This window comes from Mesocricetus auratus, unplaced genomic scaffold (assembly GCF_017639785.1).
Source record: "Mesocricetus auratus isolate SY011 unplaced genomic scaffold, BCM_Maur_2.0 Super-Scaffold_100018, whole genome shotgun sequence".
NCBI classification, from domain to species: domain Eukaryota; kingdom Metazoa; phylum Chordata; class Mammalia; order Rodentia; family Cricetidae; genus Mesocricetus; species Mesocricetus auratus.
Window position 1 is genome coordinate 5,158,264 of NW_024429199.1, and position 27,629 is coordinate 5,185,892.

A 27,629-nucleotide genomic window follows, 5' to 3' on the forward strand; every position below is an offset into this window, starting at 1 on the left:
CTATGTAGTTGTATTTGTCGACTCTGTTTTTCCTGCTAGCATAAAGGTCATACTCTGACAATGGAAATGCATCTTAAATGCATGAGGTGCCTTGCAAACTTGGGTGTCTCTAAATTCTTAGTAGTTTTTTACATTGTTGCTGGTTTGAGTGATGGGAACTGTCCTGGGGCTGTGTACATCTTTAAAAAAGTATGTTATTGGCCCAGTTTCTTCTACTATTGAGCTAGAACCCTAATTTTTTCCATATTTCTAAAGAATATGAAATATTTTTGAAAGCAATTTTTGGTATTACTTTAAATGTGATTATGGGTTCATTATAATCTCCATTTTCCCTGGGCCTGGACTATGTAACCTATAATTATTTTCACAATGCAATAGACTCCTGATTGAAGTGAACCTTTTACTCTTGGGATACAAGGTAAGGAAGGACTTGTTGTGTTCAAATGTGCAACATCTTCATGTACTGTAAACATCAGAGATTGTCATTTCAATAACAAATAACCTTTTCCATATACACAGTCCAAGTTTTCCTCAAGATCACATAAATAGAGCAAATAGAACTTCATGTATGTCATTTGGCTGTGGTTAAAAAAAAACAAAAGCAAATTGTAGTCATGAATTTTCTTAATTCACAATTTTCTTAAGCAATACCTAAGGGTATAGATCTTAGAAAGGTTAATCCAAATAAAGATGATTATAAAGATGCACAGTCAAACCAGGGAGTTTCAGACTCAGCTCAGATTTCCTAAAGATGAACATAGTGAAGACTAAACATCAGAGTGTAAGATTAAAGTAATCTGATTACTTTAGGAGGCATTTAATTACAAAGTTACACTACATTTGACTTTTAATTTATTTATTTTTGTCAGTTCTTTCACTACTTTAGCTTATTTTTCATATTGAAAAAATACAACCTCTCTTCTCTTCCTGCTGAATAATTTTACTGATTTTTCCACCAAAGGTTATATTACATAGGTTAAAAAAATAAAATAATTTTTGCTCAACATTAAGATGAGCAGGTAATTTGAGAACCTTTTATTTAGTGCAATAGTGTTATATAACCTCACCCTTAGTTTTGAAAAAGAGGATATTTATTTCTGCACATACATGCTAATAAGGTCAGCCCTTATGCTAGTTGTGTTTTCTTTGGCTTTGCTGAAATTAAATTAATGCTTGTAGTAGTTTAGAATTCTTTCTTTGTAGTGGGGCATATACTGTGATTTTAAAAAGAAAAAGAAAAAGACCATATCCAGTGGCTAGTGATATAGTTCCAAAAGAGAGATCCAGGCCTGGGTGAGTTAGAGACCATGGCTGTGTGATGGCCCACCTTATCACATTTCCTTGGACAGTCAGAGGGATGTCACAGGCAGCTACAGTCTGGCAGAATAATGGGAGATGTCATTCTCTAAATATGTTTCTCTTATTGTTATCTAATAGTGGAGCAAGATAGGTGGGACTAGGAGAGGTGGAGGATTCTGGAAAAGATAGGCAGAGTGAGTCACTCTGTAGGACGTGAGAGGAGTAACAGGTCTGGACCCGTTCTCCTGTAAGAGAAGACCATGTGGAAATAATTAGATTATTAGAAATTGGTTAATAATTCAGACAGAGCTAGTCAATAATACGCCATAGCCAATGACCAACAGTTTCATAATTAATATAGCATTTGTGCATTCATTTGGGGCTAACTCGACAATGTACCCAGGCTGGTGGGAAAGAATGCTCGTAACAGTAGAACTTCCTGGAATTTGTGGAGAAATACTGTCTAGTGTACAAACTGATGCCGCTAGCTTTCAATTTTCTTTTGATTTTTGTGACTTTTATGTAGTCAGTCTACAATAATCTTTCAAAGTTACCAGGGGTCTCTGGAGAATCCTTGCTGAGGCGTCAGTTTTCCTGAAGGCAGAGCAAATGTCTGCTTCTCCAGTGAATGTTGTGCTGAAATTGCAATACAATATGAAAAACACTTTTTCTTTTAGTTTTGACTTCTAGGATGATGGGACAGGTCTTGTTTCCTATCTCAAAATATTTCATCAGTGAAAAATTTGGTCAACTCATCTTACAGTTCCTAGAAGCCTAATGCCTGGTGTATAAGAATATATTTAACTTGGACTGGGTTTGCATGCCCATTTACAAATGGAAAGTTTAATGACTATCTTAGAAGTGGTTCTTTTGACTACAAGTAATGACAATCATTTCGAACTACATTCAACAAAAATGGAGATTCAGTGGTAGGATATTGCCTTTCTTCTTAGCTCCAAAGGACCAGAAATGTTGTTGGGTCTCATGCAAAAGGGACTGAAATTATGGGGTCACTGGCATGGCATCTAAGGTCCTTACTATCTGTGACCCTTTTCTTCTCAGGTTACATGGTCACGTGCTTGTATTGGCCCTGTCATCCTAGGCTCTTCTTCAACTTCTTTCAGCAGCTCATCTTCCCATGCTCTTTGTATTTCCACAGCAATCTATAGACAGTTTTGTGTTTCTGAAGCGCAGTAAAATGTTACTTGTACGTGTTAAATGTTATCAGTATGGGAAGAATTAATACACACAATTCTAACTTAGAGTCTATGGTAGGCTTTACCATTCATTGTACAAGAAAGTCCTGAAGCTGAGAGATGATGAAATTTTTGAAAAGCGTTAAAGTAAGAGATGAATGTGACAACATTGGTCACATAACTTTAGCAAGACACATTGACAAGGTGAAAAAAATGGACTGAATGTTATTTATGTATATAAAACAACAAGTGAAAGGTAAACACTTTAATCCATGATGTAAGTTATTTAAAACATGAATGTTTATGTACTGATAACAAGGTGAGGACTTCCTCCTTAGGGTTTGAGGCCCTCTCAAATTCAAATGTGAATCCATTCTATCTTGAATACGATGTTGAAAGACACGATGACTTCATATATGTAAAGCTACTGAGGTCTTAATAGTCAAGTCCCTTGATCAGTAATGTGCAATATAAGCAGGATGAATATTCAAACTCCACAGAAGCCTCCTGGGTAGGGTCACATAAAGTAAGAAGCAATGATAACCAACTCTTACCAGGCTACAGATCTAATGAAAGCTAGATTCCCAGCCATACTTTTGATCTGTTGGCTACTGAATTAGCACAGTCTATGATGGTTTAAAACTGCTGCTGGGGTTATCCTAAGAACCTATTGGGAAGAAAAAGCAAAATAACAATGCAGATTGCCATGGCCTTATAATTATCAACCCTAATTAAGTAATGTTTATTTACTTCATGATAAAGTCATTGTGGATTAATAGATCCATTCATATTGTGAACCCATCAATTTTTTTCTCAAGTGCTATTTGTGTATAAATGCAACCATCAAATCAGGCTGTTTCCCCACATGTTCAAATCCACTCACCTGGAGAAAAAAAGCTTCAAGGCCAGATTCTAATAAGGACAACATGGACCAGTGATGAAATCTTGTGTCAGGAACACTTTTCTGGATTCAAGCATATATACCTGGAACAAAGTATGTTTGCTATTGTTGTTTAGATGTTCCTTTCTTGAGAATTCCAGAAAGAGTCTCAAGAGCTGTAGAAGTCATCAGTCATATTAAGTGCAGGTCTTGTGTTTCTTTTACTTCCTGAGCACTATTCTTTCCTATATGTAGAAACATTCAAATGTAGACACAGGCAAGGTTTTTCTGAAAAGTTCTCAGACAGCACAGGGAGTACTTGCAAGACTTAACAAATAGGATTTGACAAAATTAGAAACTTCAGCATAGCTAGCACAGCAATTCCCACAGTGAAGAGACAGCCTCCAGAATGGAAAAAAACAACTGCCAACTACGTATCAGAAATTATAGAATGCATTAAGAACTGTGAAAATTAAGAACCCAAATAACAAATCATCCAATCAATAAGAAAGGAAAGCCATTGTTTTCAAAGAAGCACAACTAGTATAAGTATTTGAAAAGGCATTCCATGTTTTCAGCCTCAATGAAATTAAAATTAAAACTGTTTTTTTACAATCCATCTCACTCTAGCCAGAATGGATAGAATCAGGAAAATAAAAAGGAGAAGGTGCTGACAGGGTTGTGGGGAATAGAAATACTTATTCACTCTTGGGATGGATGTAAACTGGTACAACCATTAAAGGAATCGGTGTGAAGGTTCCTGAAAACATTCCAGCCAGAGCTACTACATGTCCCACTTGTACCACTTCTAGGTTTATAGAGTCAAATGACCTTAAAGCAACATATCACAGAGATCCTTTCACCTCTGTGTATCACTTCACTATTCAAAATAGACAGGAAATGGAACCAGTGTAGATGTTCAGCAGCATCTGAATAAGTAAAGAAAATACGTTACACACACACACACACACACACACACACACAATTCTTTTTCAGATGTAAAGAAGAATGAAATGATGGCATTTGGAGGAAAATGGATGCAACTAGAGGTCATTATATCAAATGAAAAAAGTCATACTCAGAAAAACAAATGTTGCAAGCTTTGTCATATGTGCAGTGTGTGTGTGTATGTGTGTGTGTGTGTGTGTGCGCGCACACGTGCATAGAACATGAAGGTGATGAATGCACCATGAAAGGAGATGAGAAGGAGAGAAAACATGTGACAATGAGGCAAATACAATAAGAATGTGATACCAGAGAAACCAGTATCCCTCTTATTATTCTCATTAATTAAAATATAAGAATAGATTTGAAAAGAAGCTCAAAGACAAATTTATTATATTTTAAAAGAAAACTCCAAGGCAGGAAAGCTGTAAATTTTGCAGCTTCCCAGAAGGAGAATGGAGGAGAGAAAGGAAAATAACCATACTTTTAAATTAAACCAGCATGAAAATTATCCATGTGCCAATGTGGTTGGGAGGGAGCATCAGAGAAAAAGTAAGGACACCCAGGGTATTAGCAAAAACATTCTTAGAACACAGAGAGGAAAAACAGAAAATCTGTATGGCTTTTTATGACAATTAGGACTTCCCAGTAACGTCTAGTGGGCTGACTTGTGAAACTTGTGAAATACTAGCTATCATTGCTGTACATTCCCATGGCCCTCTGCAGTACTAAGGGATGGGAATTCTGGAAATGAAAAATACAGTATCTCATTAAAGCGATAATCATTCCTCCCACCTCTTTAGCCTGGTTTAAAGTGGAGCCCATCTTTTTAAAGACAGACGATCCCACCTTCCTGTGGGTCATCCCCTAGTCTAGTCATTGATCTGCTCACCTCAAATGTTAGGTCTCCATGAGGCCAGAGATTTTATTCTTTTGATCAAAAGGAAATAGTTTTCCCTTAATGGACTTTCTACTGCTGTACCACTGCCAGGACTGAAGAAGCAATCCTAACAACACTTAGGAGACAGGCTGAAATTGGAGAAAGGATATAACTCATTTTCACCATGAAATTATAGACATCCAGTTCAAACACTGTTCGCTATAAGGTATTATTAATGTCTATATTGGAGTCTGAGTCCCTACCTTCTTATGTAGTCAGGCAGGCTCATTTAGGAGGACAGAAGAAACTGGAGCTCCCTTTGACAATCCTGGCCAGAGGATCAAGCACATTTCTGGAACAGTGCTTTGGGTTCCTGTCCTGAGTTCCCTGCAGGTTGTGACCTCCTGTTTTCATTAAAAATAGAAGGGGGACTATTTGGTGTAGAGGAAGAAGAAACAAGAATATAACAGAAGTGATAGGAATGGGCAGTGCAGGAAGGGGAAGAATAGGAAAGCATAATGACATATATGTATGGGAATGGCATAAAGAAGCCCAATGCTTTCAATTGTAACAAAACCACCATCACCACCAAAATAAAACAATAAAACCCTATTGATTTATAAAAAGTCCTTTTTATTTGCCAAAGTTGGCAGGGAGTTCACATTTCTTATGGTGTCAGGAGCGATCATTGTTATTTAGAACCTCTTGTTAAAATATATATATATATATATACATATATATATATATATATTTGGTTTTTTGAGGCAGGGTTTCTCTGTATTGTTTTGGAGCCTGTCCTAGCACTTGCTCTGTAGATCAGGCTGGTCTCGAATTCACAGAGATCCACCTGCCTCTGCCTCCTGAGTCCTGAGATTAAAGGCATGAGCCACCAACGCCTGGCTAGAACCTTTTATAAATATTTTTTAAGAATAATCCATCCCCTCCCCAGCTTCCTAATGAATAAAATCTGGCCTCACAGGAATAGCTGATAGCAATCTACAGTTAGGTTACCCTGTAATTAGGCTATTCAGCAACTCCCCTGGTGACTTTTACCCAATTAACCCCTCGGTTCCTACTGCTCAGCCTTGGTGGTGGTCTGTGACTAGCAACACTCCTTGGTAGTGACCAAGAACACTCCTTGGTACATGACCAAGAACCCTCCTTGACCCAATTACCAGGCAACGACCCCTTCCTCATTGTCCTACATTACTCTGCCCCATCCCCTTACCACATTTCCCCTATTTAAGCCTGTACAACATTCTCATTAAATGTAGCTTGATCAGCCATGTTGTCTTACTGTCACCTTCTCTTGTCCCATCATTCCAGGTTTCCGTGGGCTTGCTCCCCATTGTGCCCTGCTGGCAGGGTGTTATGGGACAATTTGTTGAGGTCACATGAAAAAACAGGGTTTGCTTTATGAAAATACATATTTTGATATATATTTGCTTATTTGAAAAATGAAATTTTATTGTCATTAACCATGGGAGACATTATTAGAATAGCTATACATTTAATTGATGAGTATCTACTGGACCAGTATAAGTCGTATTCCTATGATATTTCTAAACAAACTGGTAATGAAATCTTCTGAATAGTGCACTAAGCATATTTTAAACATGTGAAAAAGCCTAAGAAATGCTCGAAAAGCAACTTTTTTGAAGATCATTTTCCATAACAAGACAATATCCTCCAATGACTAAGAACCGGTTTTTATTTTGATCACTGTTCATAGACACTACTGGGCACATTAGGAATAGTCGGGAGATTTTCCATGTGCTGAGTAACAGTCAACAATCTTAGGGCTCATTTCTGTGTGTTCACCTTTTGGAGAAAAGTCAGTTGAAATACCTTCTTTCATTTTAGATTCCATGCATGTGAGAAGAAACTCTCAATGATAGTTAATTGAAATGTCACAAAATCAAAATTTCCTTCTGATGTAAAAGCTTGTTTCATCCAAATTGAGTGATAATAAACCAAACAGCTTTTCTTAATGTCTTCTCTTAGATTAGTTTACTAAGTAGTTTGAAGACACAGCTGGACTCCCATATCCCTACAGCAATCCCCACATAGGGTGAAGGCCGCTCTGTATATTTTATTTCTGCAACTGTCTTTGTTTTGATATGACAAAGCATTTTTCTTCAGAATTAGTCTCAAACTCATAGATTTTTGGTTTGTAGAAAATTGTATTGATTTATTGTTAACAAATACATAGGTGCCTTCTATTGAGAGTTCAGTGCTCATCTAGGCCCAGGAATATAGAGCATTGTTGCTCACCAATCTTCATTTGCTTATTACCTTTCAAGTAAACTTGCATCTTTATCTCACAGACATCCAGGTTGCTATAGTGGAAATTCATGGCTTTGGAGGAGAGGTGGTTGAGGATCTCTTATGGACTCAACACTATTCACTATACTATTTGGGAAAAGATTGTGTAACTGTTAGAATAGTTTGAGTCTAACAACTCTTGCCTCACCTATTCTTCTCTTTAAAAATAAGTATAGTGCCACCCGATTCATGTTTACACAAGGATTAATGGTATGCTAGTCTATGCTGAGGGTTTCTAAGTACTCTGTGTGTTAAGTACTACATTTATTATATAGTTGGAATTAATATGTATAATGATTTTTTCCTGAAACCTACCACAACAGTGGATGTTCAGTAACTAGTTTTTCTTTCGCAAGCCACGGCCAGGTACCTAATGAACTTTTTTCAGGGTTATTTCTTCTCTTTAAATTGAACCTAGTATTTCTTCAAACTGTTCTGTTTATCATTCACATGTCTTAACTTCACATGAAAAAAATCCACAATAGATAAAACAATACTGAAAATATTGCCATACCTTATATCAAGTTGTTCTACAGCAGTATGTAATAAAAACTGCAGAGCATTGTCATAAAACAGACACATTGATCAATGGAATCAAAGATCTAGACATTAATTTATACACATATGGACACTTGATTTTTTTAAAGATGCCAGAAACACATGTTGGATAAAAGAAAGCATTTTCAAAAGATGGTGCCAGTCCAACTACATGCCTGCATGTAGAAGAAGGCAAATAGATCCATATTTATTACTTTGTACAAAATTAAAATCCAAGTGGATCAAAAGTCTCAACATAAAACCAGACACACTGAACCTGATAGAAGAGGAAGTGGGAAATAGCCTTGAATACAGTGGCACAGGAGACAACTTTCTGAACAGAATGCCAATAGCACAGGCACTAAGATCAAAACTAAATGGGACCTCATGAAACTGAAAAGCTTCTGTAAGGCAAAAGACTGTCAGTTGGACAAAGAGGTGGCTTACAAAATGGGAAAAGATTTTTACCAACTCTAATATCCAAGATATATAAGGAACATAAGAAATTAGATACTAAAAGAAACCAAATAACCCAATTTAAAAGTGGGTTACAGATTTAACCCAAGAATTTTCAATAGAGGAATTTCAAATGGCTGAGAAACACTTAAAGAATCAAGGAAAGACAAATCAAAACCACTATGAGATTCTGTCTTAAACCTGCTAGAATGACTAAGATCAATTACACAGGTGTTAGTTAGCTCATGTGGGGAGGATGTGGAGCAAGGAGAACACCCCTTCTTTCTTGGTTGAAGTGCAAACTTGTACAGCCACTATGGAAATCACTATGGTGTTTCCTGCAAAAGCTGGGAATAGATAAACCTCACTACCTAAACTACCACAAGGATAAACTACCCTACCACAAGGACACTTGCTCTACTGTGTTCATTGTGGCTTTAATAGCCAGAAACTGGAAACAACTTAGATGTTCCTCAACTGAAAAATGGGTAAAGAAATTGTAGTACATTTACATAGCAGATTATCCAGTGGTTAAGAAAAATGACACCATGGACTCTACAGGCAAATGGATAATGCCAGGGGGGAAAAGTCACGTGAGTGAGGTGACCCAGATCCAGAAAGACAAATATGGTATGTACTCACTTTTAAGTGGAAATTAGCTGTAAAGTGAATGATAATCATTCTATAATCAACAGACCCAGGGAGGTTAGGTAACAAGAGGGGTCTACAGAGAGGAGGCATTGCTCTCCCTGGGAGGCAGAAATATGAGGATGGACTGGGGGTGTGTGGGGACAGACACCGGAGGGATCAACAGGTGGGGAGGGTGGGAGGAGGAGAGTGTGGGAAGAGATAACAGGAATTGGGGAACATTTGGTGGACAGTGTGGAAACCTAATGCAGTGGAAACTTCCGGGAATCTAGTGAGGATTCTTGTATTAGAGGATACAGAATCTGAACTGGCCATCTTTTATAGCTGGGCAAGGCTTCTGCTGATGGGACTGGGTTACATTTGGTTGAGTTGTTGGCCTAGGAAGTTCTATGGAAATCTCTGAACAACCTGGCTGAAAACTGATAGGAGGGCTGGCTGCACAGCCGAGGACAACTTTCATTCAATACCTTGAACGTAGAGGTTGAGGTGGTGCTGCGCAGAGCATTCACCCCTACATTCTATTCTTTTTGCTGTACTTTGTTGTCATCAGAGAGGCTTCCTCAGGCATCAGGTGTGAGCGGGTGCCGAGACCCACAGCCAGAGTTTGTGCAGAAAGAGTGCTTAAATTTGAGGTTTTCATTGGATTCTTCCCCTCAGAGATGGGGAACCCCATAGGAAAGAGGGAGGAAAGACTGTAGGAGTCAGACGGGATGGAGGACACCATGAGAACACGGCCTACTGATTCAATTAAACAGGGCTCATATGGGCTCACAGAAACTGAAAGGCAAGCATGGGGCCTGTGTGGGTCTGCACCAGGTTCTGTGCAAATATGTTAAGGTTGTTTGCTTGTGCTCTTGTGAGACTCCTAACTGTGGGGGCAGGTGTGTCTGTGACTTTTTTGCCTGCCCTTGGAACTTTATTCCTCCTATTGGGTTGCCTTGTGAAGCCTTGTTATGGAGGCTTTCGCTTTGCTTTGCCTTCTTGTATCTTGTGTGCTGTCTGGCTGTCATTTCTTGGAAATCTGCTCTTTTCTGAGGAGGAAATAGAGGGGGAGTAGATCTGGGTGGAGGGGCGGTAGTGGGGGCAGATAGAAGAACTTGAGGGAAGGGAAACTCTGCTTGGGAGTTTTTTGTATGAGAAAAGAAGCTATTTTCAATTTAGAAAAAAATTTAAAATAAGTAACAAAACAGAAAAAAATCTCAGCCTTGTACTTATGGCAAATGACACAAGCAAAAGTGGGATGTAGAGAGGAGGTTAGGGTAAAAATGAAAAAAAGGCATTATTTAAACTGCAAAGATGTGAGACAACATTAAAAATATTTTATGAAAAATAAGTCAAGTAAAAATATAATGGATGAGTGATGAGAGAAGGCAGCAATAGTTAGGTCTATGGTAATGACAATGGACTGCTAGCTTTCCTTATAAAAAATGAAACTATGGTGATAACCAAACTCTTACCTAAGATTCCACCTATCACTCCTCCCCACCTGCTGATCCCCCTTGTGCCTGTCCCTACACACCCCCAGTCCACCCTCAGAATCTATTTGGCCCTGTATGCTGTAAATATATGTTTCTTTTATTGGCTGATGAATAAAGCTGGTTTGACCAATGGCTAGGCAGAATGTAGCTAGGCAGGAAATCCAAACAGAGTTACAGAGGGAAACGCTGCTGGGGAAACAAGATGTGAGGATAACAAGCCAAGAGCCATTATGGTAAAATGTAGAATATTAGGAACGGGTTAATTTATGTGTAGAGCTATCCAGTAAGAAGCCTGAGCCATTGGCCAATTATAATTCATTTTAAATATTAAGCCGAAGAGTGATTATTTGGAAACCGGTGGGCAGGATGAGAAAAAGCCCCCACTATACTTTCCTATTGCTGCAAGTGACCTTGAGGGCTGCTATGGTATTTGAGGGTAGAAATGAACTGATAGATTTTGAGAGTCATTACCTGTGATTACTGGGGTGGTACTTTTGGTTTTGTGGTGCAAGTGATTTAGAATTACTCATTCTATTATATGCAACCCCTAACTCATGTTTCTGTAAGTAGCCCCAATATTCTCATTTGTTTATCAAAAAATAAAAATAAAAAAGAGAGAAAGGAAGAAAGAATAAAAGGAAAAGAAAGATTTTAAATGAGACATGTATCCAGAGGCTGGAGGCAGAACTTCACTGTTGGAATCCTGTATATTAGTCCCTACTTCTCTCTCCATGTGAGAAATGGGCTTGGAGAGATGGCTCTTGATGCTCTTCCAGAGAACCTAGTATCAGTTCCCAGCACCCACATGTCAGCTCACAACCATCTGTAATCCTAGCTCCAGGGGACCTGATGCCCTCTTCTCATCTCCTTAGGTACCTGGCACACATGTGGTGCATAGATGTGCATGCAGGCAAGAGTCTCATGTACAGATAAGATAATCAAAAATACTCCTTTCTGTTTCTATCCTGTCAGTACATTCCATACAGCGTATAGAAAGCCTATTAGCACTGCAAATGCACCAACTAGATTGGAAGGAAGGAAATCACTTAAGCATTTTACAAGTTATGTAGAGTGACAGTTGTAACTCCTATTTTTGTGTACATGTGATGAGACACTGGTCCAAACATTGTTTTAATATTTATAGTAATCCACGCAAATATTTCTTTACATGTTTTAAAGAGAAAATTATATCACATGAAATGGTTTTCACATATCTGTTATTTACTTAGCATTTGATTCAAATATAATGTCCCATATGTTAAAATGAAGTCTATCAGGGAGTGAATTTCCCTTTCCAATTCAGGAGATGTGAGCAGAAGATTGTTGTAGCATTCTTCAGGTAGTTTTGAGAACTTTCATATCTATGATTGAAGTGTTCATAATATCCTTTGTATGTCATTGTCATCTGTTAGGTTTTCTGTCCTGGGTCTAGAAGTTGACCTTGAATAAAGAAAAAATGCTGTTAAAATGTGACACATAAAATAAAGTGACAATTGAATCTTTATTCCTTCTAGCTGCATGTCAATGTCATCCATTAATCTTATTAATTAAAAACAAGAGATACCTACCACACTTCGGTTAAGATCATATCAAGATTGCATAGTGCCCTTTACATTGCCTAGTCTAAATAAAATGTGAACACGTTTAAGTTGACTTGTTTCCATAGCGATAAAACAGTCTTCCCTTGAGTTGTCAAGGCAATATTCAGTACGCTAGCAAATTGGACAAGCATGGGAGCTATTTGTCAAATAATAGATTTAAGAAAAGCTAGAATAATTCAATAAGAAATGATCTAGCTAAAAATAAAACTAAGCATTACAGAACATGAAACACTTTGGTTTTAATGGTCTGCTAATATTTTTTCTTTGTGAAATAATTTTGGAACTATAATAACTCACAATATAATGTACATATGTATGTATAAATGATTAGTTAACTAATTCCTTAGATAATATTTTATGATTTCTTTGAGAACATTATACAATGTATTTTGACCATTATCACCCTCCCCTAACTTCCTACAGATCTACCCTCCTCATCCTCATCTCTCTACTAACCCAACTTTGAGTTTTATTGTTTCTTTTCCCCAGTGAATCCAATTTGTGTTTTTGAATTTCTCTTGTGTTGCTTACACTGGAGTGTGATTGAATTACCAAGGGTTACACAATTAAATAAAACTGACACTTATCTTCCAGTAACTATCAGATACCAATAGCTCCTCACCCCCCTTGTCCTCTCCACCCCCATGCACCTCCATGCTGGGATTTTGTCTGGCTTGAGCTTGTTCAAACCTTTGGATACTGCCACAATCACTGTGAGTTCATATGTACAACTGTCCTGTGTTGTTCAGAAAACACTGTTTCCTATCTACCTCTGGCTTTTACAGCCTTTCTTCCTCCTCTACTAAGAAGATCCCTGAGCCTTGGAGGTCTGGTAAGTCTGTTTCATTTAGGGTTGAATATTCTTCAATCTCCTATTTTCTGCACATTGACTGGTTGAGGGTATCTGTGATAATTGCCATCTTCTACAAGACTCTTCTCTGATAAGTGTTGAGAGATGCACTTATCTACGGGCATAGCAATAAGTCATTAGGAGTTGTTTTGAGACTATTCTCCTTTAGCAGAATAATTAGTAGTAGGTTCTTCCTAGGGCCTATGATCTATTTAGCCACAGGTTCTTGGACCTGTTAATGGTACCAGGTATGACTTACCATCTCATTGTGTGAATTTTTAACCATAAAGTGGTTTGAGTACTACCAGAACATCCATGGCACCAATGTATCCTGAATTTTGTTTATATCAAAGATGATTTCTCCCCCTCCTATGATATGCAAGATTACTAAAGAAGAACAACCAAAATTTTCCCAGCTTTGGATTTAATTGAAATGGGTTAAAGCTTTTCCAATACATTTGATAAATGGTGAAAATGATTTCCTGTGAAATCAGTCAAATCCTCAATTATGAAAATAAGTTAAGGAAAATAACTCTTTGATAAGTAGAAGAAAGAAAATAACTAAAAAGAAAAAGTACATATTCCTCTCCTTCACAGAAATAAATGTGAATAATGTACTATTACTTTTGTATATTCTTGACACATAGATACCTGTTAGAACTGCCAGGGTAATTGAAACCTAGAAGAATAATACAAAAGCAAACACACACACACACACACACACACTTACTTTTCATTGGGATTATGTAGCTTCTAGAATCTTTATTCTGATGTAGACAAATGGAGTCTATCAGGACAGAAAGAAATCACTACTACATTTTCATTTTTATTCAATAACATGGTTGTAGTTACTTTACAATGGCTTATATGAAGACAACATAATGAGAGTCATATCCTCAAGCAAATGCTGGGAGATGTCTGAACTTTGTGTGACTAGAGAAGGAGCAGAGGAGATCAATTGAGCTTTGAAAACAGGCAGAAAGCACTAATGAATGAAGCCACTTTCTAAGAGAACAGGCAATGGATTGAACATTTACAATGATCAGAATGAAGTTATAGATTATAAATACATCTCCTGGACTATTTTCTTTAAAATATAATGCAACATGTAATAATTTAAACAACTCAAAGGGGCAATTTCTCCTAGTTTTCTTTTTTTTTAGAATTGCATTAATATGACTCACCAGAATATGGAAGTGACATGATCCATTAGTCTGGATATTTATGACTCAAACTGAAGAAGTTCTTCATGTGTATTCAATTGAAATGTAGTGGACTTGTGGTGTTGTTCTAGTCCACCCTGTAATTTGCTCCCTGTTTGCTGAATAACACCAAATACCAACACTCTTACTTCCTTTGGAAAACTTATGTATACTACACAATTCGGTCAGGCCATCACAGTTTTGTATCCTGGGCTACTGCTGCTAAATACTGTTTTACCCATGGCAAAAGCTAGGCCAGTTAGAATTTCCTGGGATGCTATGCTTGGTTACTGGTAGCAAAAAGTTCTTTCATGCCACAGTGGGTTCTAGGAGGGAAGGGTAGCTGACAAAGTCGCCTTCCCTTGTGTAGGGATAAACTGCCATAGGTGAAAATGAGCCAGTGCTTAGTTGTAAGAGACAAAGCTAATGTTAGGGAGGAGAGAGGAAGAGGAAAACCCAGTAGTGTTGTTTGAATCCAGGATGGAGTCTTACTTCTGACCAGATTTTAGTCCATCATCTCATTTCTAGAGATAAGTTCTAACATAAAATTTTCTGTCAACAAATTCTGATATGCCCACAACAAATTTATTAACTCGAGGTACAATTTTGAACAAGAAATCTCCAGAATTTAATTATCTTGTAGAGCTGAGACATTATACATATTGAATAGCATTTCCCCTCTCACTTACCTTTCAACCTGCAGTAGCCCCTATGTTCTGCTCGCCCAGAGTTTGAGGGTTTTATGGACCTCATACAAGTAAAACCAAGCAGCATATTTCCATGTGACTGGCTTGTTTTACTTAGCACAATGCCTTTAATATTGACCCATATTATCTCAATGGAAAGACATCCTGTTTCTTTTTGAAAGGTTGAGTGTTGTCTCATTGGCTGTGTACATCAAATTTTAAGATCTGTTAAACTGATGGGCATTTATGTTGTTTCCGATATTGAGTTTTGTGAGTAACAGTGCAATGAATGTGGATGCAAAAAGACCTCTTCAAGATTCTGTTTCTGTTCCTTAGACACACACCCAGGTGTGGAACTGATTGATCATATACTATTTCTGTCCTTAGTTTTGTGAGGTGCATTTGCATTGTTTTCTTTTAGAGATGAAGCATTTGAGATATCAAACAAAAGTATTCTGGGGTTCTGATTTCTTAATATCATTTAAAAATACGTTTCTATAGAAAAAAAGAAATTGCATTGCTTTCCTAGTTGATAGTGCTTACATTGGATTTCTTCTGCTCCATGAACTCTGTTACAGTAAATAGTATCTCCTTTTTGAATTGCTAATGTCCAATGTATTCTATAGCAACTATATTTACACTTATACAGCAGCATGTAATTCCTTGGAGGACATTTTCTGTAGAAACTTTTGCTCTCTTTTGTATGAAATATTTTGCCTAAATCCATCTTCAATTCTTAAATAAGGTCAAGGAATACTTCAGGCAAATGCTTGGAAATGCATCAGTGTTCTGTCTCCTTTGATTACGCACTTAAAGATATTTGAAATAACTTGGCAAGGTGATAGGCCGTTGTTATTTTTACCAGCAGATTCGCCCTGAGTACAGAAGACAAAGTGATTTCTCCTTGTCAAAATGATTTCTGGCCTTCATAGACAACTGTGATTTCAAGGGGCTTTAAATTGTAGACTGAAGATTCAACCTCTCAAAGATGGAGAGAGAGAATGAGGGGAATGGAAGAAGAGAAAAAAGTGAGGGAACAAGAGAAGTTTTAAGTAATTATTTTGTTCTGTTCTTCCTCTTGTCTCCCACGTGGGAATAAACGCTGCAATGTCGACTATGCCCTTTTTTTAATAGAGCACTGTTTCATTCTTCAATGCCCTCACTTCACCAACACCAAGGTCTTTAGCACTAGATTGAAAATGTCCTTCACATGCATCCACTCACATTTACATACATATTGCCCTAATTTGACCATCATTGTCTTTCATGAATCAGTACAAGTATCTTGACTAGCCTCAGCAGCAATAGCATCTCTAAAGATTCCCTGCTTTCTATTTTTCCTGAATAATTCTTTTTGATTTTTAGTGATATTTGTTTATTTTTGAGGTGGTAATTTAATTACAGTTTCTCCTTTCTCTGTGTTCCTTCTAAATGATCCATAAAATCTTTCCCACTATCCTTTAAATCCATGGTCTCTTTTTTTCATCAATTACTACTGCACATATACATTATATATTCCTACATATGACCACTGAGCCCATATAATGTTATCTGTATGTGTGTTTTTCATGACCAACAATTTGTCACTGAACAGCTGATTGTGTTATTTCCTGGTGAGGACCTCCTCTCCCGATACCAGCTTAACCTCCTTGCCTGTGGTTCTTTGTGTAGGGTTGGGGACTATGGGAATTTCCCCATCTAGTTTTGGCATGGTTTTGGTATCATCCTTGTTCATCTCACATTTGGACCATAGTGTTGGTAAGACTACTGGTATAGCATCTGATGTGCCTAAGAGACACAGTCCCACAACAAACTCCCCAATATTCTTATTCCTACAGTCTTTCCACTCCCCTTCCACAATGTTCCCAGAATCTCTGGTGGAAGAGTGGACTCCACAGCTCTTCTTTATTTTTCAAGTTGAAAATAAAATGTGAATCTGCTCACGCCTACTTTAAACCTAGCACCAATGCCTAGTGCAGGTCACCCAGTTTCTGCCTCTTTTCCCTCTCTTTCGTTTGTGTTACTAGATTTCAATACCAGACCCTTGGGCCCTCTGGGGGAAGCACATTCCCACTAACAAACACTACTGTATTCTCAGACCTTCCTATAGTTTGACTTTCCATCTATTCTCAAGAGGTTAACTTTCAAGAAATATTTTAAATTAATTCCTAAGCATTTCATACATAAGTTTTGTATTTACATTATTTCTACCCCAGACTCTCTCTCCTCCAACATCTTCTATGTCCTTCAACCCCTCTCAACTTCTTTTTAAATATTTCTCTCTTAAATTTTAAGACTCTTTAAATATTAAACTCTTCTTTTAAATAGTGTTCCTCACATGTATATATGCTCCTTAGTCCATTTGTGTTACCGAGTTCATTTAGTGTTGTTCATGTGTTTGCGGTTATAGGTAATTGGCTACGCATCCTTAGTGTTCTTTGTGTGTGCTTCCTTTCTCTCCCTCTGTATTACCCACCCTCTCTCCTACACAGACAAAGCCAACCCTTGTTCCAGTTCCCTCTTCATAGCACCTGCATTCTACTGACACACCCTCTAGAGTGTCTTTTCTCATGGTCCCTTTCAACTTTCCTTGTTTCTGTGGTTACTCCATATTATACTCTCACATCTATAGATTCAGGGCTATGAACCAGAAATGAGACAGAACATGTGGCATTTGTATTTCCAGGTTGGAGTTACATCACCCTGTATAATAGGCTCTACATCCATCCATTTACCTATACATTTCATGATTTCAGTTTTCTTTAGAGATGAACAGTGTTCCATTGTATATATGTACCACATTTGCTTTACCCATTTATTAGCTGCAAGACATTTAGGTTGTTTCCATTTCCTAGGTATTGTGAATGGAGTGACCATGAACATGGTTGTGTGAGTATCTATGAAATAGGATGTGAAGACCTATGGGTGTATGCCAATGAGTGGTGATGTCATTTGAATGAAATGTCTCCAAAGGTTCTGACATCCCAACACTTGGTCCTCAGTGGCACTGTTTGGAGAGGTTTAGATGGTACAACCTTAATGGAGGAGGTACATCCCTGGGGACAGGCCTTAAGATAAAAAACATCGCCTACATCAAGTTTGTTCTCTCTGTTGGCTTCATGCTGATGGCTTAGTATATGAGCTTTCAGCTGAGGGAAAAGATATACTTCAATAGGAAAGGGAAATAGTGTTATGGATGGAAGTGGGGAATGGAATGGGGTATCAAGTGGGGAGGAGAGGGAAGATAGAGGAGTTTTAGGAGAGAACACAAGAAGAGAACTAAAATTAAGGGGCATTTGCAGGAAAGCATGGAAACCTAGTACAGTAGAAACCTACTAAAATATATACATATAGGAAGACAATATAAATGAAATCACAAAATAATTGTGGAGCAGATTCCCAACTGGCCATCTCTTGTCACCCAATGGAGCTCCTAGTACTAGGAATCTAATTAAGTTGTTGGTCAAAGGGGCCCTGAAGGAATCCCAAAACAATCCATCCTGTTGCTCTCCATAAAATGACAACAGCAAATATCCATTGGCAAAAACAACAGGTACGCAATTTTTTTTTAAATATGGAGATGTTAAGCTGGTTGCCTATATAGAGCCTTCACCCCTATTTTCCAGTGTCTTTGTTACAGGAACACACTCTGTATGCTATTAAAAGAGAAACATAAAAATCAAGATAGTCACAATCCCTTTGTCTACAATGATACACTGCCTGCAAAAGAGGCTAGGGCAATGGTGGCACAAAGCTTGTGGAATGACCATGTAATAACTGATTTGACTTAAGGCCCACTCCACAATTTGAAACCCATATCTTACAAATCTTAGGTAAGCAAGAACCTGAGGTTAGATATACCAGGGACTTCAGGTAAAACAAAACAATACTGGTCTAAAAATTGAAAAAGCGTAGTGATAAAATGACTCCTAATGATATTATACTACCTTCATAGATCAGTGACGTGTTCAGCCATCCTCAGGCAGGCTGCCTCCTGAATCAGATGGGAACAAATATAGAGATCTACAGCCAGACATTATTAGAGAGTGACAGACCTTGAAACACTTAGCCCTAAATATAATGTCTTCATCAAATCCCTCCCTTCAGGGTTCAGGGAAGCCTAGTGGAAGAGGAGATGCAGAATATAAGACCCAAAGGGGATGGAGGACACCAAGTAAACAAGGCCCTCTAAATCACCATGAGCAAAGATCATGTGAACTCAGAGAGACTGAAGTTGGATGCACAGGTCCTCCAGAGGTCTGTGCCTGATACTGTGCACTTCTATTATGGCTTCTAGTTTAGTGCTTTTTTTGGGTTCCTGTGTGTGTGAATGAGTGGGTTTCTCATTCTTATGCCTTCTCTTGGTTTCTTTATTTTATATTGGTTTATCTTCTCTGACTTTGATGGGACAGGTTACATTTTATTTTGTTATGTTATAAAAAACAAGTGAATGAATAAATGAATGAATGATGAATAAAAACCTAGCAACTAGTGTAAAAGTTAACAATTGAACTGTCATTTATACTTTCTAGGAGAGGGAAAAATCAGTTTTCTCCAATGGAGTGACACTGGGTAGATTAATCATTCTAGGACAGGCCTAATGTTCAGGCGTAGATGACCAACACATATGGAGTTCACAGGCTTTTTTTTGTGTGTACGTGTGTGCTTTTCTTTGGTTGTAGCTTGGTGATTGTTTTTTCTTTGTTTTATTCATTTTATGCTATATCGAGTTTTTTGTTTTATGAGAAAGAAGTTGAAGTTAGTATGCAGGGAGGTGGATAGGCTCTGGAAGGTTTTGGGGAAGGAGTAGAATATAACCAAAATATATTTAAACTCAAAAATTGTTTCACACAATACAAAACATAATAAAAATACCAAAATATTTCATATCCATTATTGTTTCATATTTTGAGAACTTCCTGGTCAGAACCATAGACCATTTTTAACTGGGTCTTTTGATTTCTTGACTCAGCTTTTTGTATTTGCTAAATAATAATCCTCCAACAAATGTGTAACTGTCAAAGAACCTCTCCAACTCTGTAGGATTTTTTTCACTCAATAAGTTCCTTTGATATGCATAATAATTTTTTAATGTTATGAGGTTTCATGTATCAGTGTTGGCCTTAATTTCTGAATAAATATAGTTCCATTCAGAAAGTCCTTTCTTCCATCTACATCTTGTAGGGTATTGGCTATGAGTTGTTCTAGCAGTTTCTCCATTTCTGGCATCACACTGAGGCCTTTGGTTCATTTAGAGTTGCCTTCTGGGCAGGAGGATAGAGATGGGTATTTTGGCAGTCTTTCCATGTGAATATCAAGGATTTCCCAGAACTATTTGTTGAAAATGTGTTTTCTTCCAAGTGTGTTTTTGACATTTTTACCAAATACCAAATGGCTGTACTCATATTTGTGTCTTTTATTTTTCCATTGATGTACAACTTGTTTTTGTTCCCATACTATGCTGATTTTCTTATTATAACTCTGAATTATTGCTTGGAGTCTCGTATATTAATTCATCCGGCATTTCTTTTATTTCTTTTGTGCTCAAGATTATTTTGTCTATCTGGAGTCTTTCGTGTCTCCTATGAATTTTAAGATTTACCCTTTTCTGTTTATGAGAAGAGTGATATGAAGATTTTGATAGAGGTTGTGTTGTCTCTATAATCTGATTTTGGTAAGATGGTCATTTCACAATATTAAGTCTACCAATCCATGAACATTAGAAGTCTTTTCACTTCCTAATGTCTGCCTTATTCTTTTCAGATATTTAAAAAATTCACCATAGAGGTCTTTTTATATCCTTGGCCATATGCATTCCTACAATTTTTTCAGGAAAACTTTTGTTTAAGGATGGGCTGGTCTATTATGATAGCATTTGGTCATCTGTGCCCTGGTATACTATGAATTAAAATGAATTGGAAGCTATTGAATATATTGTCAATATCTGTATTTTCAGAAGTAAGTAACATCCCAATAATTAATTATTCAAAAATTGAAATTGAATGACATCCATCAAAGAAAAATTAACATGCTGAGGCAAATATTTTTATTTACATTGCACGTCCTTAGAGACATGTTGCTTCCACATTTTAAACTAATTTTTTCTTCATCATTTGTGAGTTGGTCAACAGACTAAATTTATTTAGTAGGGTGGTAATTGTATGGTGTTAATCATTGTTAACTACAGAGTCAAATATAAAAAACAAAATAATAAATGGACAGTGAAATTCTAGAACTTTCAATAAGTTTCTTTTCTTTATTTCCTCTTTTGTTATTAATAAATTTTTTTCTTATCCAAATATGGAAGTGTAAAGAAAGATTGCAAATGTGTGTGTGTATGCGCGTGTGTGTGTGATGTGCATACACAATTGTCGATTTTTCAGAACAAAATTTAATGCTGCCTTAGGAAAACCCCTCATAATTCAAAATGCCAGAAACTAAGGACTTGATTATCTGATCGTAATTGATTACTTGATAATGAAGAGATTAGGTTTAAGTTCTCATAGCATGAACCAAAGAATAGGCTTCTTGCATGCACCTGGCTTTAATTTGCATGATTATTTAATCTGCTAATGCTTCCTCCTATTTTTCCTGTTTTCAGTAGAGTTTATTCAGATGTTTATTAAATTCAAAACTCTTCATTTATTACCAATGTGTCCAATTACAGGCTGCATTATAAACACCTGTCTACTTCCTTTAAACATCCTGTATATATTCTGGAAGTATGATTAAAATGAATGTTGATGTAGACCATTATTTTTATGAGTTCATCTTCCAGAAAGCTGCATTAATGCCTCATCCCATCCAAGTCTTAGCTTTCTGTGGCACAACTGTGATAAAACACTCGTGTCTCTCAGAATAAATCTAAGCTACATACACAGTTAAAAAAAAGAAATATCAATGGAAGTTCACAAAGGAATATAACATTAAAACCCAAGTAAATGAAAAAAGAGTCATAATGGAATACATGTCCCTGCAAACTTTAAAAGTTACATTAGTGTATGTCAGTCAACAGAACAAATAAACTGCAGTAACACAATTAGTAATTAGCAGAAATTCCCAACAAATACCATCATGGGACTGGTCCAGACCCCCTGAATGTGAGTGTCAATGAGGAGGCCTTGGCAATCTATGGGACTTTGGGTAGTAGATCAGTATTTATCCCTGATATGCAACTAGACTTTGGGTGCCCATCCCACAATGTGAAATGCACTCTCACCCTGGACTCTTGGGGGAAGGCCTAGGCCCTGCCCTGGATGAAATGACAGACTATGGACACCACCCATGGAAGGACTCACCCTCCTTGAAGAAAGGAATGGGGATTGGAGGAGGGGGATGTGGGTGTTGGGGGGAAGGCACAGGAGAAGGGAAGGGAGAGGGAGCTGGGATTGACATGTGAAGCAACCTTGTTTCTAATTTAAATTTAAAAATAAAAGAAAAAAGAAAAACCAAAACAAAACAAACAACAAAAAATAGTTTCTGTATATTTGCTTCAAAACATTTTTTCAGTTTTTTCTTTGTCAGCATATATTAGTTGCACCAACAATGGGTTTCATCAAGACATTTTTACATATGTATGTATGTATGTATATTGACTATACATCTTCAGTGATACCCGTCCTTGCTCCATGCTCCCATTGGTTCCTTTCTTCTTCCAAAATAGTAGAACTTCTATTTTCATGATGTTCTTAAAGTAAAATCTGAGTCTGGCTTATTTATTTAATACAGTATCCCCTGTTTCATCCAATTTGTTACAAATGTCATGATTTTATTTTTCTTTATGGCTGAATAATACTCTATGTGTATATATACATTATCTTATCCGTGTTATCATCAGTTGCTGATTACCTAGCACAGTTACATACCTTAGCTAAGTTATGTATATGAGTGTGCATGTATGTTTATCGTTAGTTGATCTTAATTCCCTTTGTTGACTGTGTGATCAGCAGTGGTTTAACTAGACCATATGGCAGCCTTTTATTTAAATTTTCAGGATAACTGTAAGCAGAGCATAAAATATGAAGATTGACATGAACACTGAAAACACAAGTCAGAAAGCACATGACATGACCATACCTATTGCAGTTACAATATATCGTAGAGTTCAAGTTTCCATCTTCAGGAAAACTCTAGGATTAAAGAAGTAGTTTTTAGGCTTTCTCTTAAAGGAAATCTCATGTTGAAAAACTATATAGGAGAAAATTTTCAGAAGCACAGATTTTCAGGTTATTAAAAATCAGGGTGTGTTCAGGGTGGTTTGGTCATAGATAAGACTGGTGGATCCTCTTAAGTTCACCCAGATGGGTAATGTGCCCACGTCATGACCAGGCTTAATGGGCAGCAAACCACAAGCAGTGGTGTGAATCCCCATTCATCACAAGGATCCTGAGCAAATTTGGGGCATGTGGGAGGGGAGAGGGAGTTAGGAGAAAGAGAAGGGGAGAAGAGGAGGGGAGAGGAGGACGTGAGGGCGCAGGAAGACTGAGTTTGGGAAATAATAGAGGAGAACAAGAAAAGAGATACCATAATAGAGGGAGCCATTATAGGTTTAAAGAAAAATCTGACACTAGGAAAATGTCCATAGATCTATAATGATAACCCCAACTAACAATCTAAGCCATAGTGAAGAGGCTACCTTAAATGCCCTTCCCCTATAATGAGACCAATGACTGCCTTATATGCCATCCTGGAGCCTTCATTCAGTAGCTGATGGAAGCAGAAGCAGAGATTCACAGCTAAACACTGAGTCGAACTCCTGGAATCCCGTTCCAGAGAGGGAGGAGTGATGAGCAAAGGTTGTCAAGACTAGGCTGGAGAGACCTACAGAAACTGCTGACCTGAACAAGGGGGAGCTCATGGACCCCAGACTGATATCTGAAACCAACATAGAACTAAATCCAGACTCCCTGAATATAGGTGTCAGTTAGGAGGCCTGGGAAATCTATGGGGCCTCTGGTAGTGGTTCAGAATTTGTCCCTAGTATACACATGGACTTTGGGAGCCCATTCCACATAGAGGGATACTCTCTCAGCCAGGACACATAGGGGAGGGCCTAGGCTCTTCTCCAAATGATATGACAGACTTTGAGGATCCCTCATGGAAGGCCTTATCCTCCCTGGGGAGCAGAAAGTGGATGGGATAGGGGGTCGGAGGAGGGCAGGTTAGGAGGGGAGGGATTGAGAACTGGGATTAGCATGTAAATCAAGCTTGTTTCAAACTTAAATACAAAAAAGACAAATAAAACCCAGAATAATCAAAGAGACAGTACACCTGCAATCCTGATGTCTATAAATAACCTGAGAAGAAGAATGAAGGAGCTTGGGGGAACAGAATGTGTTCTGATTGTTGGTGCCTTCAGAATTTGCTTGTTGGAGTATAACAGTATGATGCTGTTAAATATTGAGGATTATTAGTTTATTAGTTACTTTATAAAGAGACTGTAGGAGATTGCATCATCACTCTGATGTGGAAGGACTCAGAAAATCAATCCCTAATCCCACTTTGTGGCACAGAGGGCACCATCTTTGAAGGAGAAAGCAAGTGACACCATACTCCCAATCTGCTGGTACCTCATCATGAACTCCATGGTCTCTGGAATTGTAAGGAACAATATTCCATTGTTTATCAATTATCCAGTCTAGGATGCCTTCTTGCAGCAACAGATAAACTAAGACATTGGACATACACTTTTTAATAGGCATATTTAATGTAATCATTGATATTTCCTCTCAGGCACATAGCTTAGATACTCACCTGTATTAATTGCAATTTTGTATCTATTATTAAAAACTAAGCGTATCTTGACTAAGACTTATTTAATGTATTGTATTGAACTGTCACCAATTGTTTCTTTTTTTAAGAGTTTATTTATTTTTTAAATTACTTTAATTTTAAATATCTTGCTTCACATGTCAATCCCAGTTCCCTCTCCCTTCCCTCCTCCCACACCCCCCCCCCGATCCTCCCAGCCCCAACTCTTGACACTTCTATGACAAGGTTTAGTCTGTGTCTTAGATGGTGACATGTGCCAATCAAATTAACATTGTCTTCTTTTTGGGCGAGGTTGAAGGAGGAAGTGAGAAGATTGAGGAGCTTCCACTGTGATGATTTTAACGATTGTGTTTTAGTAACACAGTGAAGAGATTATGATTTAATGATATAAAATATACATTTTCCAACACAAATACATTTATTTAGCTTTATCTTAACTACATTGAAAACATTAAACTGTTCTTAGGTATTTTCATATCCTAATAGTATCCTATGATTTTTATATCTTATTTGTTTAATTTGTGAAGTTAAAAATTTAAGAATTGAACCGAGAATTTTATAGTTCCCCACCTCTATTTGTTAAGGACATCCAGAAAGTAACTGACTAAAACATACGCCCTCCCCTCCCACAAACACATATGCACAAACACATACACACATACACAGATACACAGACATATACATGCAGACACATACACACAGACACATGTACACAGGAACATATGCAGACACACACATACACAGACACACATAAACACACACACAAGCACCTCTCTAATTCAATGTAAACTATAAATCCATGAGTCTGCAGCATAGAAAGATGTATAGTATGTTTCCTTTCCAAACTTAAGCTGAGTTAGGGTCAGATACAAGATAATCATACATGGAGATCGAGGGTCCTCAGAAAGGTGGCATCCACAAGAGGAATTTAAAGCCAGCCAGCTTGGGCTATCTGATGAGATTCTCAAAAAAAAGTGAGGTTCATTGTTTTTGCTTGAAATTGTGAAGAATATATGCTGTCACAATAAAACATAAATCATTGATGTAATGTTTTTATATTATTAAGTTAAAAGTGAGCCCAATTGTAAAACTAAAATCATTGTCTCTGTATATTACCCTCTGCCAAGAGTTTTGGAGATGTCAGGGAAAGTTATTTTGATTTTCTCTTATATCTAATTAGACATTTTGAATAAATGGAACCTTAGTCAAATCAAATTAGTATAGGTCATATCTAACTTCACTAATTTGCCGGATAAAATTAAATAGAATAGATTATAATTTACTTAAATTTTAAATTCTTATTTAAGAAAGCATATCTTTTGAGGTTTCAAGGATAATTGTTTTCACCATTTTCCATAAATTATAGTTTTATGAATGAAAAATGATAGCTTACAAAACTGAATATATGTTTTGTTTTATATACTTGCTATATATTGCGTTAGTATCTATATAATTGAGTGGTAAAATTTAAACTTTCTTTTAAAAATTTTATTATAATTTCATACATGCATATAGTTTATTTTGATCAAACCCAATCCTGAGTCCCTCCTCTTCAATTCTCTCCTCTATTTCTCTCTACTACTGTTCCCTTTTAATTTCATATGCATTTTCTAAACCCTAAGTTCACTCAGTATGACTTGCATGTGTATGAGTGTAAGAAAATCTATTACTGTCTATGGTTTGCCTCTTAGGACGGCCATCTGTGAAGAAAACCAACTTGAGATCATCAATTGTCAATAGGTTCTTGACTAAGGGTGAGATTTCAAGGCCATTGATCTATCTGAACCGGGATTTTGGGGAACTTGATTTTGTGTAAGTCTTGTGTATTCAGTTAGAGCTTCTTTGAGTTGATGTGTGTGATAGCCTTTGTCATGTTCATCAAAAACTGTTTCACTGCAGATGTCTACTACCTCTGACTCTTACACTCTTTCGGCCCCCATTTCTATGATGATTCTTGAACATTGCAGGGAATAATATGATATAGAAGTCTAATTTAAAACTGTACACTCCATAGTCTCTTCTTCACTGCACACTCTGGGTGTGGGTCTCTACAGAAGAAATGTCTCTGGCGAGGGTTGAGAGATGTATTAACCTATGGGTATAGAGATAAGAATTTAGGATATGGTTTATCAATATGTCCACTTAGCAGAATAATAGTATGAAATTCTCTTCTAGGGTCTATGATCTATCAAACCACAGGTTTTGGCCAACTTAACAGTACCAAGTATGAACTCCATTTGTGGAGAAGGCTTTAAGTTCAATCAGAAAGTTGTCAGTTATTCCTGGAGAATTTGTGTTACTATTTCACCAGTGGGCATGTCTTACCAAACCAGTCATTATTGTAGTTGATAGGATTCACAACTCTTGATAATGTTTTCACCCAAACATTCCTAGAGTTTCTAGAACTATGAAAACTAACTGATTGAGATAAAGTGATTTCTGCATATCCAATGACTTAAATATATGGTGTTTTCAGCAATAAGTTCTTAATAAAGAGGAAAGCCTATAATGTTTTATGTGTTTTTAGGGTACCACTACCCAACATCTTAAAAAGAGGAGTGAGGTGTGTTTTGATAGTGTATGGTATTATTCCCCTCTTATATGATACTAGCATTTAAGCCATATGTTTGTGTTTGTACATAGTAGATTTCCATATGGATTCTTCAAAGTTCTTTAGTGTTAGTTATCTTTCCCTATATTCCCTCCTCTATCCTGCCACATCTCCATCCATTTACCCTTTCTGTTCCATTATTTTTCTTGCCCCCTTCATACTACCTGTGTTCTGTTCTCCTTGAATTCCACCCTCTGGCCCCTTAATACTTTGTGACATTCATGGGTATTCCAAATTAAACACATATATCTAAATACTCAAAGT

At 37.2% G+C, this 27,629-nt stretch overlaps 1 long non-coding RNA gene and 1 pseudogene across 1 annotated transcript in view; one reads left to right on the plus strand and one right to left on the minus strand.

The window, feature by feature from the left end:
- The window catches only part of LOC121132861, a 103,791-nt gene that overhangs the window by 20,643 nt on the left and 55,519 nt on the right, over window positions 1–27,629 (plus strand). The window lies entirely within an intron of this gene.
- Window positions 23,278–23,367, minus strand: LOC121132963 (annotated as a pseudogene).